The following is a 16945-nucleotide window of genomic DNA, read 5'->3' as shown; positions in this document are numbered from 1 at the left end:
AGGAGAGTAAGTAAGGTTTTAGCAAACAAATTCCAGAGCATAATGCTTTTCTAACCCATCAGTCTGCAGATAGGAAGCATTCAGACTTTAGGTTTGGGCAATTCTTATTTCTTTTTTCACACTTTTTGGATAAACATTAAGTTTCATTTCACATTTACTGCTTTTTCAGCAAAGAGTATTGATGTACGGTGATTTAATGATCATTTATGAAATAGCTCATGTTTTATGCCTACTACATTTCCAAAAGATAACTCTAACCAAAATCCTTATTGAGCATGGCTGAATGAAGCTGTCTTTTTGATAAGCAAGAGATTTTTTTCACTAGGAGAAGGCAAGAAAGACGTGCAGGGGCTTTGAAGATTCACATCAGCAATGGTAGGAAGAGAAGATGCTGCAGGCAGCATCAGAGGCAGGAGTGATTGGCCATCAGGGCCACATAAAGGTATTCTACTTCCCTCTGGAAAACGTTGGTCAGTGTGATTTTTAACCAGGATATTCAATCACAATCGCCTACCTAGTCCACAGATGCTCCACGCCACCCCTCCCACTCCATGCAGCTTACATGTCCCGGGAATTGAGGGCAAAATGTTCTGTCCAGGCATCACTGTGCGTTTCATGTCGACAGGTAACTACTAATTTTCCACCAAGGGTTCTTTAGAACTGACATTAAAAACAACTTAAATTCTAATTAGAAGCACAATGAAAGAACCTGACTGGGCCCACTTTTGTAGAATTCTTCCTCTTCATTAAGATGAGATTTAAAGCTAAGCAATAGGACCTGTCAACCTCATAAAATAACCTACTTTGGAAGGTTCTTTATTACAATCCCAAAATAGTTTCTGGCAACTTAAGAGAAAGAGGAAGCAAACTAGTGTTTACCAAGTCCCTGCACAAAGACCAGGCGTGCGTTTTAATATTCACAACCCCCAAGATAGACCAGGTTACAATGATCACGTCACAGGTGAGGAATACGGGGTGACATCCACCCAGTGTCACAAACCTGGTACAGAGGGGCATGAGCCCTGCTGTGTTCCAGAATCCACGCTTCCCAAAACATGCACACTATTTCCCCAAGATGTGGGAAGTAATAAATGGTTTTGATATAGGAAGCTGCCAGGACTTGCTTCTGGGTCACAGCCTTGCTGACCCAAGCAGGGTCTGGTCCAGACAAGATAAAGTGAAGAAAGCCATGGGAACCAGCAGATGCTGCTGAAAGCAATCCCTGGATGCCCTCAGTGCTCACTGGCACAAGATGCTCCCACCAGCACCATGACAGTTTACCAATGCCATGGCAACAGCCCAGAAGTTACCAGTGCTTTCCATGGCATTACTAGAAGGGGCTACCCTTTCCTAGGGAGTTCTAAGTAACTCACCCGTCAATTTGCATGGATCCACACCTTAATTTGCATGCCATTGAAAGCAGGTCTAAGTGAGTGTGGATATAGGTGCCAGGAGCCCATGAGCCGTGGACTCTGGTGCACGTCCTGTGAGTTTGCCCTGCTCTGCAGAAAGCAGCTCTGGCTCAAAGATCACTAACACCATGAGCTCACCCTTGGATTCTTCCCTGGGCAAAGGCAAGAACCCTTCTGGGCTAAGCCCCAGTTTCAAGCCTCACCTGCTCACCTGCTCACCTGCATGACTCTTATCACACACAGGCCAGAAAAGAGTCTCTTCTCCAAGAGACCCAGACGTTGTGCTGGTGGCTCAGGGGAGATGGAAACCGAGGTGTGCAGTGCTCTGAGCACGAGGAGACCTCTGTTCTTACATACTGCTCTAATTATTTGATCAAATAATACGCTTCATATGTTTTGTCAACTTCAAGACACTTTTTAAAGTCAGAATCTGTGCAGTTAAAGTAAGCAGTCCAAATGTTAATCTGAAAACAATTACAACAATACACCAAAGAGTGTCAATATATTCTAGAAACACAGCACAAGTCATGACCCTTTGTTTTACCTTGACAAACCCATCATTTTCAGTGTAGAGGTCCTTTATTGGAGAAGAAGTCTAGAGGTCAGAGAAAAATACATTGAGCATATAATCTGGAAATGCCATGAACATAGTACTTCCAGTTATGTTCACCGAATATCTCCCCATGAGTTTTACTCCCTGTGGTTAGTTCTTACACCGAGGCACTGGCCATGTGGGGCAGATGAAATGTAACCAATCAGGCCTAACACAGAAATAGCATATAGCCCTGGCTTCGTTCTCACAGTTTACCTACATCGACTCTAATAACAGCGCCTTTGATACTGCCACTAGAATAATATCACTACTCACATTTTATAATACACTACTAAATTCTCACAAAAACAGATGTCCCAGCCTAGGCAACATAGAGAGATCCCATTTCTACTGAAAAAATAGAAAAAGTAGCTGGGCATGGTGGCACATGCCTGTGGTCCCAGCTACTCAGGAGGCTGAGGCAGGAAGATCATTTGAGTCTGGGAGGCAGAGACCTCAGTGAGCTGAAATTGCGCTACTCCACTCCAGCCTGGGTGACAGAGGGAGACCTTGTCTCAAAAGACAAACAAAAACAAAGGAAAACAAAATCCAAAACCCAGAAGCCTGGGTGGGCTGGCAGGCGGTGAAGGCTGGATGTCTCCTGAGGGCATGGAGGGAAGGCAGTGCACATGCAGGAGCTCCGAGCGGAAACAAGAGTTTGTGGAACAGCCACTCCATGCGAAGCATGAGCCTTCTCACACTTGATTCTCATGCTTCACAGATGAAGACACAAAGCAGCATTCAGAAAAGGAAGGCAAATTACTCACCCTCTTCACTAGCCCAAGGGAGCCCAAAGTCACGTGGCTCCAAGGCCTCACGGAGTCAGCACCATACCCTTCCCAAGAAATAAAGCCCAAGGTTTCCACATTTTCATTTGTGTGGAATGACATCGTTTGGACCACACACCACGTTGACAAAAGTGGATTCAAATTATTTACTGTAAGAATGCCCCCAAGAGTGTTTACATTATCAACAATGGTTTGTATTACAGATTCAAGAAAATGCCATCTCTAGGGTGAGAGCTAATATTGTTACCGAGTCACATGTGAGCATTCATTCTTCTCTGGAATTCTCAAAACATGAAACTCATAATCCAATTGCTCAACCTGCAGTTTGCAACTGTCGTGCCGATTTTTAAATAATACCAGGAATCCCCAGCCTGACTTGCATTACAGGTGCAGGTATCATGCTCAAGGCTAAATACATCATGGAAAGGACGAGGTACAGTGGGTTTTAATGCAGTGCTGAGACAGAGTAGGCAGCCAGCGCTTCATTTTTTCAGGGCCAGGGTAGAGTACAAATGGAGGCTTATCTGCCAAATACTTAGATATTTAAAAACTAGTGCATAAAATAAATCCACTGTCCCACCTTGGCAAATACATTTTGGCAATGACTTACTCTTTCCAGTGCTGGTTAATATGCCAAGCACACGCTTCCGGAAGCCCTCCCACCCTGGCGTCACCTGGAGGCAGCAGTGCCTGGCTGGAGCCGTCACTGAGTCGGGGGCGAGTGCCCACCAGCAAGCTGCGTCCTGTGGTGAGTGCAAGGGCGGTCCTATGCCCAGAGCCAAGGTGACAGCCTTGCTGGACTTCAGTATTCCTGGGATGGGCTCAGGACGTGCACTTGTCCCATGCTCCCAGGGAACCAGCTCCCTGTTGCCCAAACCTAAGACCTTTCAATAGGAGTAAAACAGCATATTTTTATTTCAGTAAAATTGTCTTTATTTAGCCAATTAGGAAAAATCTTCCCAGAATCAAGTGTTTTCATTTTAAAGAAATGAATTGAAACTAAATTTATCATTTGAATATTGAAAATTGAAAGCAAGTTTTCCTAGAGCATGAAAGCAGTATTTTGGGAGGAAAACATGTATGTCATAAACAGTTTAATACAAAATGTTGGGAACAAAATAAGAACATTTCGAACTAATATTGATTTTGCACATCCTCTTCCCCTAACCATTGTTTATTACGCATTTGTGGTTAACACAAAAATTAGTATTTAATTAGTATTGAAATTAGTATTGAAGTTCATGTTTAACACAAAAATTAATGCTAGTAACACCAATTCGTAAAAATCAGTATTTGTGTTTTGTGTTTACAGTTAACACAAACACTAATACTGAAGTCTAATATGGACTTAGGTTTTAGTGCTGTAGCTCTAATGCACTAAAACAATTTGCTCAGCAAGTGTAAAAAGTGCTGTTCTCTGTTGAGGGAAGGAGGTAGCCCGGGAAGAAACATGTATGTAGGTCCTTTGCATGGGCCAGGTGTGAGCTCCCGTGGTGAGCACGGCATTACTGCTATCTCAGGATTCCAACGAATGCTGGAGACAAAGAACTCAAAACGAGAACAAAACCTGAAGCTTTGGGAAGCTTGAGAAACTGGTTCCACACCCCTCATTCCAACAAAACTCACTCATGCTGGATGGCTGTGCAAAAGGGTCGAATGAAGAGTCTGGAATCAAGCCAGGCAGATGGGATGGTGAGATACAGGACAATGAAAAGTACTTCTGCAGACACCGGAATTTGCTGTTTCCCCCTAATCTCTGATTATCATAACTTGGAATGTTATGAAGCATTACAATTGATCGGGGTAAGTGCACTTTGTGTGGGGTGATAGCAAAGCACGATCCTATCTGCTCGCCACACCTCATGGAAGAAGCAGGGCATGGAAAAAGCCATTTTATTTTTGTGCAATTACAAGGAGCAGCACATAAAGCATTGTGTATATACGCAGAAATATTACACCCTTATGTGGATTCAGCCTGGCCTATAAATGAAGCACATATCAGGTTTCTACGGTTTCAAAACCATTAGCACTGATGGCTTTTAAGGAGAACCGTGTGCTGTGACTCATGCTTTGCTCGTTTGTGCCATTTGGAAATTAAGTATTCTTAACTGAAGTAATGCACCGCAAGTTTCAATGGTTTTCAGCAGAGGGGACACATAATTCCACTGTAATTCGAGAATGATATTCTAATTGATTAATTGGCTTTTCTTGTAAGGTTGCAAAGGAGTTTTCAGTGTAAAAAGGTTATCCACATCTCCACAAGAATAAAAATGCTAGGGTTGCACTATCAATTAACAAGGCCATGGCTGGAGGAAGTGTGGGATCTACCTTACTCTAAACACGGGGATTCTGTTTTAAATTATATACACTTATGAGGAAATGCGAAATAAAGCAAAAATAGAAGCAAAAACAAACAACAAAACACCAATGCTCAGGCCCAGCCATGCTTGAAAGAACACGTGTGTATTCAAACACAACATGTTAAGGCCAGTTGCTGATGAAGAGATGGCATCTGATTGGGGAAAATGCACAGAAAACTCGCCCCATTTGATTCCAGAAATGTCGCCTGCATTTAACCCAGCCTCTCCTCAATGACACAGGCTTTTAAATCCAAATGAAAGCTCACTCACCATTGCACGCCTCTCTCTTCCCATATCTTTCTTTCTTACCTTCCTGGGCTCAAAAGCTAAGTGGGTTGGGCAGAAAAGAGATGGACATTTCAGAAAATAACAGGAAAGGATCAAGGAGCTGGAAGGGTTTTCCTTTTATAATAGAAGGACTCAGGTAAGATGAGCTACAACTTTGGGAAAGGTTATGGCCAAGAGGTGCCATAGTTTGCCAGGCAATCAGAAGAATGTGATAGCGATTTTTATGATAAAGATTCATGCTGCTCCAAACCCAAGCTGTGGACTAGGGAGCATTTCAGGTGTCGAGTGGGTACGGACTCCACTGCAAGAGCAGAGTTGTCCGAATCAGGAGTCCCTAGAGTTGAAACCCTTTGAAAATTCCCACTGGGGTGCTGCAGATCTGGGTGGGGCTCGAGACCCTGCACGGCAAACCAATCCCTGGGTGGGGCCCATGCGGATGTCCCTCTGCGCATGATTTGAGTAGCAAGGGCCTGGCTCTCAGAGGAAGAGAGGAGGAAACCACAGGTCTGGCTGAGGAGCAGGGATTAACATGTAAGGATGGAAGCATGTTCTAAGGTGAGAACGTTGTCGGCAGTGCTGCCTCTAACGCGGCTGCAGAAGCTGAGGTTTGCCATGTGTTACAGTCATAACACAAAGTTTAAAGATCAAAACAGTGTGACAGTCACTTTACTTTGTTTTTATCCCTCTTAACTCAAGGGCAAAGCTTGCCTGAAAACAAAGTGATTTCCTAGCAGGGACCTTCCCTAAGCCTGCCAGTTCTGTCCTGTAGTAATGTAAGAATTTACCTGCTTTATGACGGTCAGAAAAGCCTCCCAGGAGGCCTCGCCTTCAAAACGACACCTTCCAACCTGCCTAGTGTTGGACTCCAAAACGTATTTCTGGGTTAAAAAGATTGAAACTCTTGCACTATATTTGGTCACAATGTTGGCAAAGAGAGTGAGTGAGCCACGCCAATCTTGATAATTAAAAATGACCACAAACTCTCCTTCGGTCAGGACTTTGAGAGTAAAAGTCATTTTATGTATATATAGAGGATTTAGAAACGATATTGACCCTGGTTGTGAAGACTGGAGATATTTTGGGGGAGAAATATATAAAGCCCTACCCTTTTTTAATAGTAAATATTTCTTGCTCTATTTCTCCCTCCCCCAATCTCCCTTCTCTCCTCTTTCTCTCTCCTCCTCCTCTCTCTGTCTTGGTCTCTCTTTCCCCACCCACCCTACTGAATAAGCCTTTGCCCAGCCATTCGGAAGATGTGTTTCTCATATCAAAATTTAACATGGAAAAACGTCCGCAGATTTTCTCTGAACCCTTTGCGTCTCCGCCCGCTGGCCGCGCCTGGTCCTCGGAGGCGTGCCGGCCTCCCACGTGTCTGCGCTTGACTCCTGGCCACCCACGGATCCACCACCTGGGTTCCAGCGTGTCCCCTGACACTTGAGGGCCACTGTGGCTTCAGTCATGGTTCAGAGCGGCCCTGGAAGAATCACCAGTGACACTGTGAAATCACTGCAAAACATCGTGTGGCAGTGTCATGGCATTTTATAATTGAGACCTCCAGCCCTCATAGCTCTATCTAGCCCACAGGAAGGAGGGAAATCTGCGTTTTGATGGTCACAGCAGCTGAAGACACGTGTGCGCGATTGTGCAACTCAGCCATGTAGAAGGTGAGCGGGTGTTCCAGCCCGTGCCTCCATGAAATTGGCGCAAATCATCTGGATTTGGCTTCAGGAAGGTGGTTATGGGGAGCAAGAGTGTGCAAACGAGGGGGTAATGGGCACTCAGTGACCTAACCTATGTCCCAGGGCAGCTCCTGTGTCAGCCAAGGCGCAAATCAAGACGGATGAGCTGATCGCAGCCGGGCGCTGCCTCATTGGGCCCAATTGCATTAAACAGCACATGTTCATAGAGAAAGATGAATCGGGCAGCCAGGTACAGTAGGGGGTGGAAAAGCAGAACCGTGCGGCCGGCAGATCGGCTGGGGCATAGGAAAGCCTTGGCGTGACTGCCTTCTCTGAAATGTGATTTTTAAAGGGAAAGCGGCAAAATCAATCCTGGCCCAACGCTGTTCTCTCAGTGTGAGGAGTGAGAGGCCCACGGTTCAGCATTGTGAGCCTTCACAAGGCCAGGAGGCAGCTAAGTCTTCCCTTAATGGTCATCATTATTTTAGTGAATATTATTCTCACATTTAATTCTTGGCCCCGTCCTTTGCCACAAGGGAGTCATTGGTATAGAGCTGTGTCCACCTACCGTGCATTTAATTACTCTACTTTGGAATAAAAATACCTTCTAGAGCAACTTACATAATAATGTCAGATATTAATAGGCCTCAGGGATCCAGGGCTCCCTCAAGTCCACAGTGTTTTCTGAGGTGATCAGCACCCAGCATCCAGCACCCAGCAGCCAGCCCCAAGCACTCCGCACTCAGCACCCAGCATCCATCACCGAGCCCCAAGCATCCAGCACCCAGGATCCACCACCCAGCATCCAGCACCCAGCATCGCTGGAGAAAAAAATTAAGCTGCTCCTTGCCCAGCAGGGGGCTCCTGACAGCCCAGCTCAGGACTCTTGAGCCTTTGGGTGTAGAATTCACAGCTTCTTTCATTAGAAAGTGGTTGACTCTCCCATAATGTATGCATATATTTTGGGGAAGTTAACTGGACTATCAGCAGTAATTTGGAGCTTTTTATAAGCAAAATCGCTTTTAGCTTTTTCACATAAACTCCCACGGAGTTCATCTGTGGGGCCGTTGACCTCCTCCATACTAGTGCCCCCAGGGCCCGCTGGTCTGGCCTTCTCTTGGTTCCCAGGCAGACAGAAACCCACCGTGCATCCCCAGTACAGAAGGGCAAGTGGTAGGCCTGCTTCTCACAGCAGCGTTTGGAAATTCTCAGGGGTCCCAACCAGGTCATGTGGCATCACATGGGTGCAGGATACGCAGCCCCCGCCTTCTTAAGCCTCATACCTGCAACCTGGGTGAGTGCTCTCTCCACGTCTCTAATGGAAAAGCTGAGTCTTGCATGGACTGGGCAGTGCTGTCCAGAGCGAAGACGGAGAGCCGGGCCCCTCTTGCTCTCAGCCGGTTGGTTTCTGCTGTGAGAGGGGTCAAACCCAGAAGGAGACACGCCCAGCTCCCTTGTGAACACCCAGGCCCACAGTCATGTGTGTACAGCTATGCACGATGCATGCGTGTATGAACATGAACACACACATAGTCACCACAGCAGAAAAGGTTCTTCAGCTGAAAAATCAATCAGCCGTATGTTTCATCACAAGAAAAATGCTCGTGAATGATTGGCTATCGAAGAGAGAAAACGAAGGTTGTAAAGAGCCTGGTTCTTTAAGAGGCACGTTTCATAGTTGCATTCCATTTATTTAAAAAGAGATGAGGACTGTTTCTAATTCTATACTATTCCGTCCCGGATTCCCTGGTCTTTCTAACCCCTGTTCTAAGTTTACAAAAATGCCAAGTGGTGGAATTAGTGAGAACACCAGCACCACAGATCATGGGGAATGGCCATTCCGCCATGCCAGAGAGCCACAAGTCTCATCCAGGACACAGGAGACATGCACCGTCCTCTCCGGAAGGGAAGCCTTGGCAGAGAAGGGGAGGAGCCGGCCTGGGTTCCCTTTCAGTGAGATGCCATCTTTCTGTCTACGCCAGCTAACTCCCTGAAAACCTGCACGCAACGGCGATTTTCACTCTGCACAACGCGGAGCTCAGCAGGCCGCATTCTCTCTTGAACTCAGCTAATTGGCTGTTGATTTTTGTTTTAATGTAGGTCATCCAGTCTTACTTACCTTATAATGAGAAATGAAGAATCCTGAGTAATAAGGGAGACATGCAGCTGAACCCCCTTCTGCTCCTCGAATTCCTCCATGCTAATGGCGCACCTGTGGACGGTGCGTCTGAGAAGGAAGTGGTGACTGAGTAAACGTCTCTGAACGTGACCAGATTAATAAAAACCAGGGTGCTCCGAGGTGGCAGTGAATACTCCTTTCCCAGAATCTTATGAGAAAACTCCATCTAAATAAAACACTTGGCATTGTATTGATATTATAGATGAGCTCATGTGGCCCATGTGCGAAGCTGGGGAATCACGTGTGGCCACGAACCTCTGCCGCTGCTCCAGCTGCACGCTGGGCCACGAGGACGAGGCCCTGAGCCAGACCCGGCCAAGCCGCGTGCAGGAGTGTGACCGTGTCTACATTTGCGTTTCTGCTGTAAGTTCCCTCAGCCATTCCAGGCTCTCTCTGCGCTCCACCTTCCACAGCTGCTGTGGCCTCACTGTCTCCTTAAAACAGAGAAACAGGAGCATGTGGTTGTCCTCCCAGCCCAAGTGTCAGTCTGGGGGCTGCCTCCCACTTCACAAAGAGCCCCAGCCTGGCTGGGTGAGGAAGCCATCGCAGGGCAGCAGCTTCCTCTGTGCCAGGCTGGGCAGAACCCATGCCCCACTTTTGGGCCACACACTAAGCTCAGGGCCCTGTTAGAGGTCCCGGGGTGGAAGTCCGGCCTGCAGCCTGGCTGGGCGGGTGCACATTCTGGACATGTTTTAAATCCCTTCATTAGCCTCATCCTGCCACAGTTTCATCATCCCTAAAATGGGCATAAGGATTTCTAAAACATGAGAATGAAATCACTGAGATTCCATATTCAAATAATTCAGCACAGGCAGGCAGCCCCCAGGAGCAGGTCCTGGCCTCCGTGCTCCTGCACCTCTCCAGCCGGGCGCACACTCCCTCTGTGAAGTCGCGGAGCCCCTGTCTGTGCCTTTGCTGGTAGTGGTGGTTCCCCATCCGAAGACCCTTTCCTCCTCCCCTAAACCCAGACATCCTCCCGCGGGGGTAGCCACACTCTTCTTTTAGTTTCTTTGCCCTCTAGCTTTCCAGGCCATGCCTCACAATTAATTCCTCCCAATCAAACCTGCCCACACTGTCACCTAAGACTGTTAACCTCCCATCTTGGTAGAACAGACCAGGATTCGACTTACAGCGTGCATTTACTAAAAATTTTCTCTACTTTAAAAGCCCAGGCTTCAGTGTAGACAGGGTGGGTCCTAGAAAGCCTTTTGGGTTATACAGGGGTCCCCTCATGCTCCCTACATTTCATTTTTAACACCCTGGAGCATTAAGTACTTATCAGTAGCTAACAGCTCATCAGGAACTGGTTCATCAGATCCCCTTTTTGTCAGCACTGACAGGGGCTCCTTTGAGGTCTCAGGAAAGTCCCCTCCTGGGGGACAGGGACCTGAATCCCCAGGCTTGCAGCTTCCAAGGTGGAAGTCGCCAGTGATACGTGACACACACTTATTGAATGAATGAATGAAAGATGACCAAATGAATGACTCGATCTTGCATGCAGTGAAAGAAAAAGATGAGAGCCTGTGTTTCCATCCTAGAAAGGATCCAGAGGATGATGAAAATTTCTCTGTTTACCCTTCAGTTGTCATATACAGATCGCTTTGGGGGCATCAGTTCCATCACTTTCCAAATGACAGGACGGGCCTGAAGCCCTCTCCCACCTGAGAGACTCCGACTTCGAGGCTCCAGAGCGGAAGCACCCCAGGGGCTTCAGCCGGGGCGTGACCACTCGCAGCCTCACGTGAACTCCTCTTGGTGGGCGCAGTGCCTTTCCGGCCTTCTGAAAAGAGGAAGGTGTGGGGTGTGCAGCGTGGGGCCACGGAGGCCACGGAAGGCAGAAGCGGGGGTGAGATGTTTGTGTTTCCAGGCCGGAGCTGTTACGGACACCCGAAAGAAATGGCCTTAGAAGGCACTGGCTCAGTAAGTCTCTATTTTACACAGGAAAGGAAGAGGTGGGAAAACAGAAGGAAAACCATAAAGACTGAACATTCGAACTGTGTGTGATGGAGAAAGCCTCCTTCCTGTACAAAGGCACCCTGCAGAAGCGTTCAGGGCAGCCTTCCTATCTTTCCTTGCTTTTGACTCTTGCCTGTGTAGCTGGCAAAGGCACAAAATCAATGCCCAATGATGTGCACGCCGTCAGGGCATGTGGCACTTTGGACACAATTATTTCTAATTTCTTAATGTGTTTCAAAATCCCTAAAACAAAAAAAAATTTCATCATCCTTGATACCATGAATTCTAATACTTCCCTTAACTGGATGCCATGTATCCCATCTCTCTCCTCCTGTGGCTACCTTTCTCAAAAAATTAAAATAAGGCCAGGTGCAGTGGCCAATGCCTGCAATCCCAGCACTTTAGGAAGCTGAGGCAGGTGGATCACTTGAGGTCAGGTGTTCGAGACCAGCCTGGGCAACATGGTGAAATACTGTTTCTACTAAAAATACAAAATTAGCCAGGTGTGATGGTATACACCTCTAATCCCAGCTACACAAGAGGCTGAGGCAGGAGAATCACTTGAACCCGGGAGGCAGAGGTTGTGGTGAGCTGAGATTGCGCCATTGCCCTCTAGCCTGGGTGACAGAACGAGACTCTGTCTCCAAAAAACAAACAAACAAAAAAAAGATGATGAACTTTTTCATCATCTTTTTTTCTCAAAAAGAGAAAAATTAAAGCGAAAGGACCAATCTGTCAATAGAAAGGAAGATTCTGGTGGAAGGCGCATAGTAGATTTCCTGCAAGAGAACAGGGCGCAGAGTAGGTGCTGGTCCCTAAGGTGGGTGCTTTCATTCCAGGCTCACATCTGCGGAGATGCAGGAAGGAAAGGGAGCTGGAGCTGAGGGGCGCGTCCAGCCCCACTCCGGGCATTTCCGTCCTGCAGGAGCACGGAGGCTGAACCAAGAGAAGCTGAGTGTTGAGAGAGACCCCGGCTGGGGAAGGGCAGAGAGCCAAGGCCAGGGGCCTTCCCACTCATCCTCCTGCGTGACGTGGGGCAGGGGGAGCTGATGCCAAGGTGGGCCTCAGGGAAAGTTGCTTTCCACTCTTGAGCATCGTCTCTGCTGTGCTCAGTCCAAACTTCATTCCAAGCAGCTAATTACAAACATGAAAATGAACCTTAATAGAGCACATGGGCAAATATTCCATGCAGTCTGTAAGCAGAGTTCCATTCAAATAAACAAGACCGTCTCTAGCAGGGAAGCTGCCTTCAAGAAATGCGTGGCAGGCAGCTCTAGGCCCACCGGCGCACCACCTGTTTGCCTGGCAAGGCGCCCCCGCACTGGGTGCTGGCCTCGGGCAGAGCCACCAGGGCACAGGGTGGAGCGGGACAGACTCCTCGACAAGGCAGGGTCCTCGGGGATCCCTCACACGCGGGGATGCCAAATGCCCACGGAGCCGATTCCTCCTTGAGGGTGGTCCGTTACGGAATCATGTCAACATTAAGGTTGAGTTTCTGAGTTTGCTTTTTCCTTTAAATGTCCTTTGGACCTTCCACCTTTCCTCTAAAGGACCTCTTCCACCTTGGGCGTGTGTGAAGTCTGGAGTCAGAAGACGCGTTTCCCTTTTGCAGAAAGCACAAAAAATAAATGCTATAGAAAACGTGGTCTTCTCGATTGTTTAATCAGAGGGATTGTATTTATCTTGTTGACTTTCGTAGAAGCGTTAGGATTCTGAACTGAGGTATGACGTCATGTATAAGAAGAGGAAGCAAAACTGTAAAAAGACGTGTCTCCACACAAGGTGGCTTAGACCCACACATTTCTTCAGAGTTGAAAGATAGGTGTTTGAACCACCGAAGAAATGTGTGGGTCTAAGCCAGAGTTCTCACCCGTTGATCCTGTTTCTCAACCGTGAGGGATACCCAGGATGTGTGTCCCATGGGAGTTTCAGCGTGCAGAAAATAAAAACCCAAACCAAGGCAAACAAACACAAAGCACACAGCGTTTCAGATTCCCAGCAAGGATGCACTGGCTAACGGTCTGTAAAGAGGTGCCCTGTGATCAGGCCTCAGGCACCTCCACACTTCCGGGCCCCCGGAACCTGCCTGCCTCCTACTCCCTCCCAGGTTCTGGCAAGTGTCTGTCCCCTTTGCAGCTTGGATACTTTCAAAAGCCCTTCTTCTCTATGAGCAGCGTGCATAGAGCGTGCGTCACTCAGGGGTGGCAGGTAACATTCATGGAAAGAGTACAGCAATGAGCGATGGCTTTGATGAGAACTCAGTACTTGCTAAGGCAGGAAACGCTAACAGCCGGGGACTCAGGGAGCAGCAACGCGTGCTTAAGGTGTGTGGAAAGCATCGTGTGGCAAAGCGCGTGTGGCTGTGTGCTCCCGCGTGTGTGGGAGACAGCTCTGTACTTCCAAGGGAAAGTAGGTGTGTCAGAGTCATGTAGGCTTTTTAAATCTAAAACATTATGTTTTTGAAAATCATTATAGGAGGGCAGCCTACCTCCTTTTGTTCCTAAGAAAATTTCAAAGTCACATTTAGAGAGGAAAAAAAGGAATTACTCTATGATTGTAAAATTCTTGCAAGACTATATTAAGTTTCTTGAATTATCTTCTTGCAGAGTTTGGATTCAACTTAGCCAAGAAAAAAAGCGCGCTTAGCTGCTGGCCTAAGCGCGGAGCACGATGCGGAAAGAATGAACCTGAAAGGACGTCTGATCGCTCTAATATCTCTTTACGTCATCTGTTAAACGGTGCTCAGTCTATAGGGGCAACCGAGATTTAATTACAAACTACATAAAATCATCTAACCTTGCACACGTGTTTAAGCAGCAGTGTTGCAATATTTACAGGACAACGCAACACACAAACCTGGAAGACCGAGGCATGGTCAAAGGACAGGTTTCAGTTGGATTTGAACCACTGTAGGGCATGCAGAATTAGACAATGATAGTTTTACAAACAGAACATAAAAGAGTAGGGTGTGGCCTCAGCACACCAGCCTGAGTTTCAAAGCTCCCATCTGTGCAGGGGAGATGCTGTCAGCTGCCATGCTGGTTTGCCTCACCCTTGAGATGCTGGCTCGCCAAGCCCCTGCCATGTGGTGGGCTTAGACACGCTGGGTCTCTAGCTGAAAAATCATTCACAGGAGCTTCAGTATGGGGCTTCCCAGCTGGTAGGGAGAGACAGTGTGAACGAGTACATATACCAGACACTGACACGGGCCTGGCTGTGCCAAGCGCTCTGGTGAACAAGGCAGGTTAGGGCAGGGAGCGGTGGGGGACTGTGGCGGAGGCCTGGCTTGCAGCAGGTGCCCCCGTCCCGCCAGGTGAGCATCTCCATTCTGCAGGTGTCACCCCGCTACACAGCCTGGAGGGATCCCCACCTTAAGTGGGAGATAGACTTGCACAGGAAACAAATTGGAGAGTAGCTGTGTTCCCCAAAGCATGGCCATTCTCCCACGTAAAAAGGGTACTTTGCAACATAGGAATACTTTCATCAGTAAAATCGCTGCTTCACGTTATCATCGGGTTGCTTTCCCTATTGAGAGACTTAAAAGACTTCTACCTCCGAAAGCCTCCTTCTTTGAAGGAGTCAGCTTTGCAGGGGCCTAGAGTTGCGTTCCTCTCCTGGCCCCATGCAGAGCATCACATCCCACCTGTCTGTGTACACCAGCCCCTTCGCCACCTGGTAATTGCCACCTGCTTAATGCCGATGAGTCATCCACCTGGTCCCCTGACTGGGCCTTTAATTAAACAATGCCGTGCGGCTGTGCAGGGGTGGGGAGGGGACTTCGGAGGCCCTGTCTATACTGCCGGGAAGTAATGCGGTGATAAACCTGTTTTAAATAGAGTTGCTGCTCTTGGCCTCACTGAGCAGGGACACGTTTTATTTTTGTGAGGACAGAAGACAGCGTTAAATTGGTTTATTTATATGGGGCTGTGGCCAGCATGGAACAGACTCCTTAGACCAGTTCTCAGGGATCGAATAGAATTAAGAATCTTGAGTTGAAACTGGGCAGCAATGTTCTGCAAAACGGTTTTAGTATATTTATCCTGTTTTTCAAATATCAGATACTCTTTTAAGGAAAAGCAAAAAGAACAAAACCACCAAGTACGATTGCAAATTAGAAGGACCCTATGTCCAATTCCAACTTGGTCAAAACACAGAAATGTGTGAAAAAACACAACAGACAACTCCACAAACACACATTCAAGGGAGACGACGGCAGGATCGTTCTGAAAGCCCATTTGGAGGAAGGAATAGTACATAAAATGCCAAATTTTATGGGAGAATATGGGACGTATAACTGTGGAAATGTCATAGTTTTTAAATGAGTAAAAACCACAGAACTCACCAACTTTCTAAAAAGACAACTTTTTATTCTGGAAACCTACAAAGGTGAGTTGATTTATCGAGTTATGTTCCATTACACGGCAGGAACCAGAACCAAACAAAACCAAAGCATTCCTGGAAGTGCCCGGTGGCATTGTGTCCGCCCCGGTGAGGACGCCTGATGGTCCGCGTGCTGCCCGCCTCTTCTCTGCTTTGTGTCTAGCTGTGATTTCACACAAAGCCCAGGGTGGCAGGCAGGGCTAATCAAGGTGCGACAATAAAACACAGCTCCGGACAGGGCAGCTTAGTACACATTTGCAAACACCCTGTAAATGTCATTACACTGTAGTAGGATTAAAAACATTGAATCCTGCCGTGACCTTTCTGCAGAGGAAGAAAGTTTAACCCTGAAGCAAAATGTATATTGAGAATTCCCTGTCTCTTAAGTTAGAGCTCTCTGTGCTCCAGCAAAAATGTAGAATTATTTTTCCTAATATTTTTGTGACTTCAAAATTAATTACTGTAGGATAATTTAAAATGGTGTATTCTGACTCCAAATTATGTTGGTCAAATGTTGAATTTCCACCACGACGTCTTCAACCCACACCAAGCCATTTCAGGCTCAGCATGTGTGTACATCCAATAACCTGCCAGTGGTGTGTGCTCAGCAAAGCCGGCTAGGGAAGACATCATAGCACACGAATGAGTAAATTAATATTTAAAAATATGCAGCATCTTGTTGACTCACAAGTTGATTGGCAACTTTCAGAAATTAGAGGCTTTCCAAGTTCATGCAGAGATGCTGCGTTTATTTGCTTTTCCAAAGCTTGTGCCGAGAGCTAAGATACAGAGCTAGTGCTGGTCTGAAAACAAATTCAAATTTCCAAAAGGAGAAACTAAAAAAAAAAAAACACCGCAAAAGCTCCCCAAACAGTGGTGCTTCTTGTGACAGCAACTCTCTCTGAACAGCCTCGAGTGTTTAACATATTGAAACAGTTCATCTTCCTTCAATGAACTTTAATAACTCTGCCAGGTGGGAAGCCGCACACCATACTTCTTCATGTTGTCTCTTTCCCTCAACATATCCACACTGATGTGCTCATCCGGCCAACTTTACGGCCGTGGTGTCGGAGCCCCCTGCTCTCCGTTATTACCGTCATCAATAACCTGTCCTGCCCTCTCGCCTCCACTGCTCACGCCTTCCTGGTACCTTCCACATCTAATAAGAGCCTTTGCCATGACCACTGATCAATACACATGGGCACCTGTTCCCCTGCTAAAGTAACGTGACAAGGGGGCAAATATGATTTTGACGGGATGGTGTCAAGGGACAAGAAAACCTATCTGGAAAATTTCCCTTTGGGGCCAGCT

General features: G+C 47.2%; 1 long non-coding RNA gene across 1 annotated transcript; it reads left to right on the top strand.

The window, feature by feature from the left end:
* Positions 1 to 3287: 3287 nt before the first annotated feature.
* Positions 3288 to 9488, top strand: LOC119467737. Its single transcript, XR_005196339.1, has 2 exons — positions 3288 to 3540; positions 9220 to 9488. It is a non-coding gene; the product is annotated as an uncharacterized LOC119467737 (long non-coding RNA).
* Positions 9489 to 16945: the final 7457 nt, after the last annotated feature.

The sequence above is a fragment of the Cebus imitator genome, unplaced genomic scaffold (genome assembly GCF_001604975.1).
Source record: "Cebus imitator isolate Cc_AM_T3 unplaced genomic scaffold, Cebus_imitator-1.0 Scaffold324, whole genome shotgun sequence".
Lineage (NCBI taxonomy): Eukaryota > Metazoa > Chordata > Mammalia > Primates > Cebidae > Cebus > Cebus imitator.
Note: the sequence above shows the minus strand (reverse complement) of the source record. Positions and strands in the feature narration are given on the sequence as shown.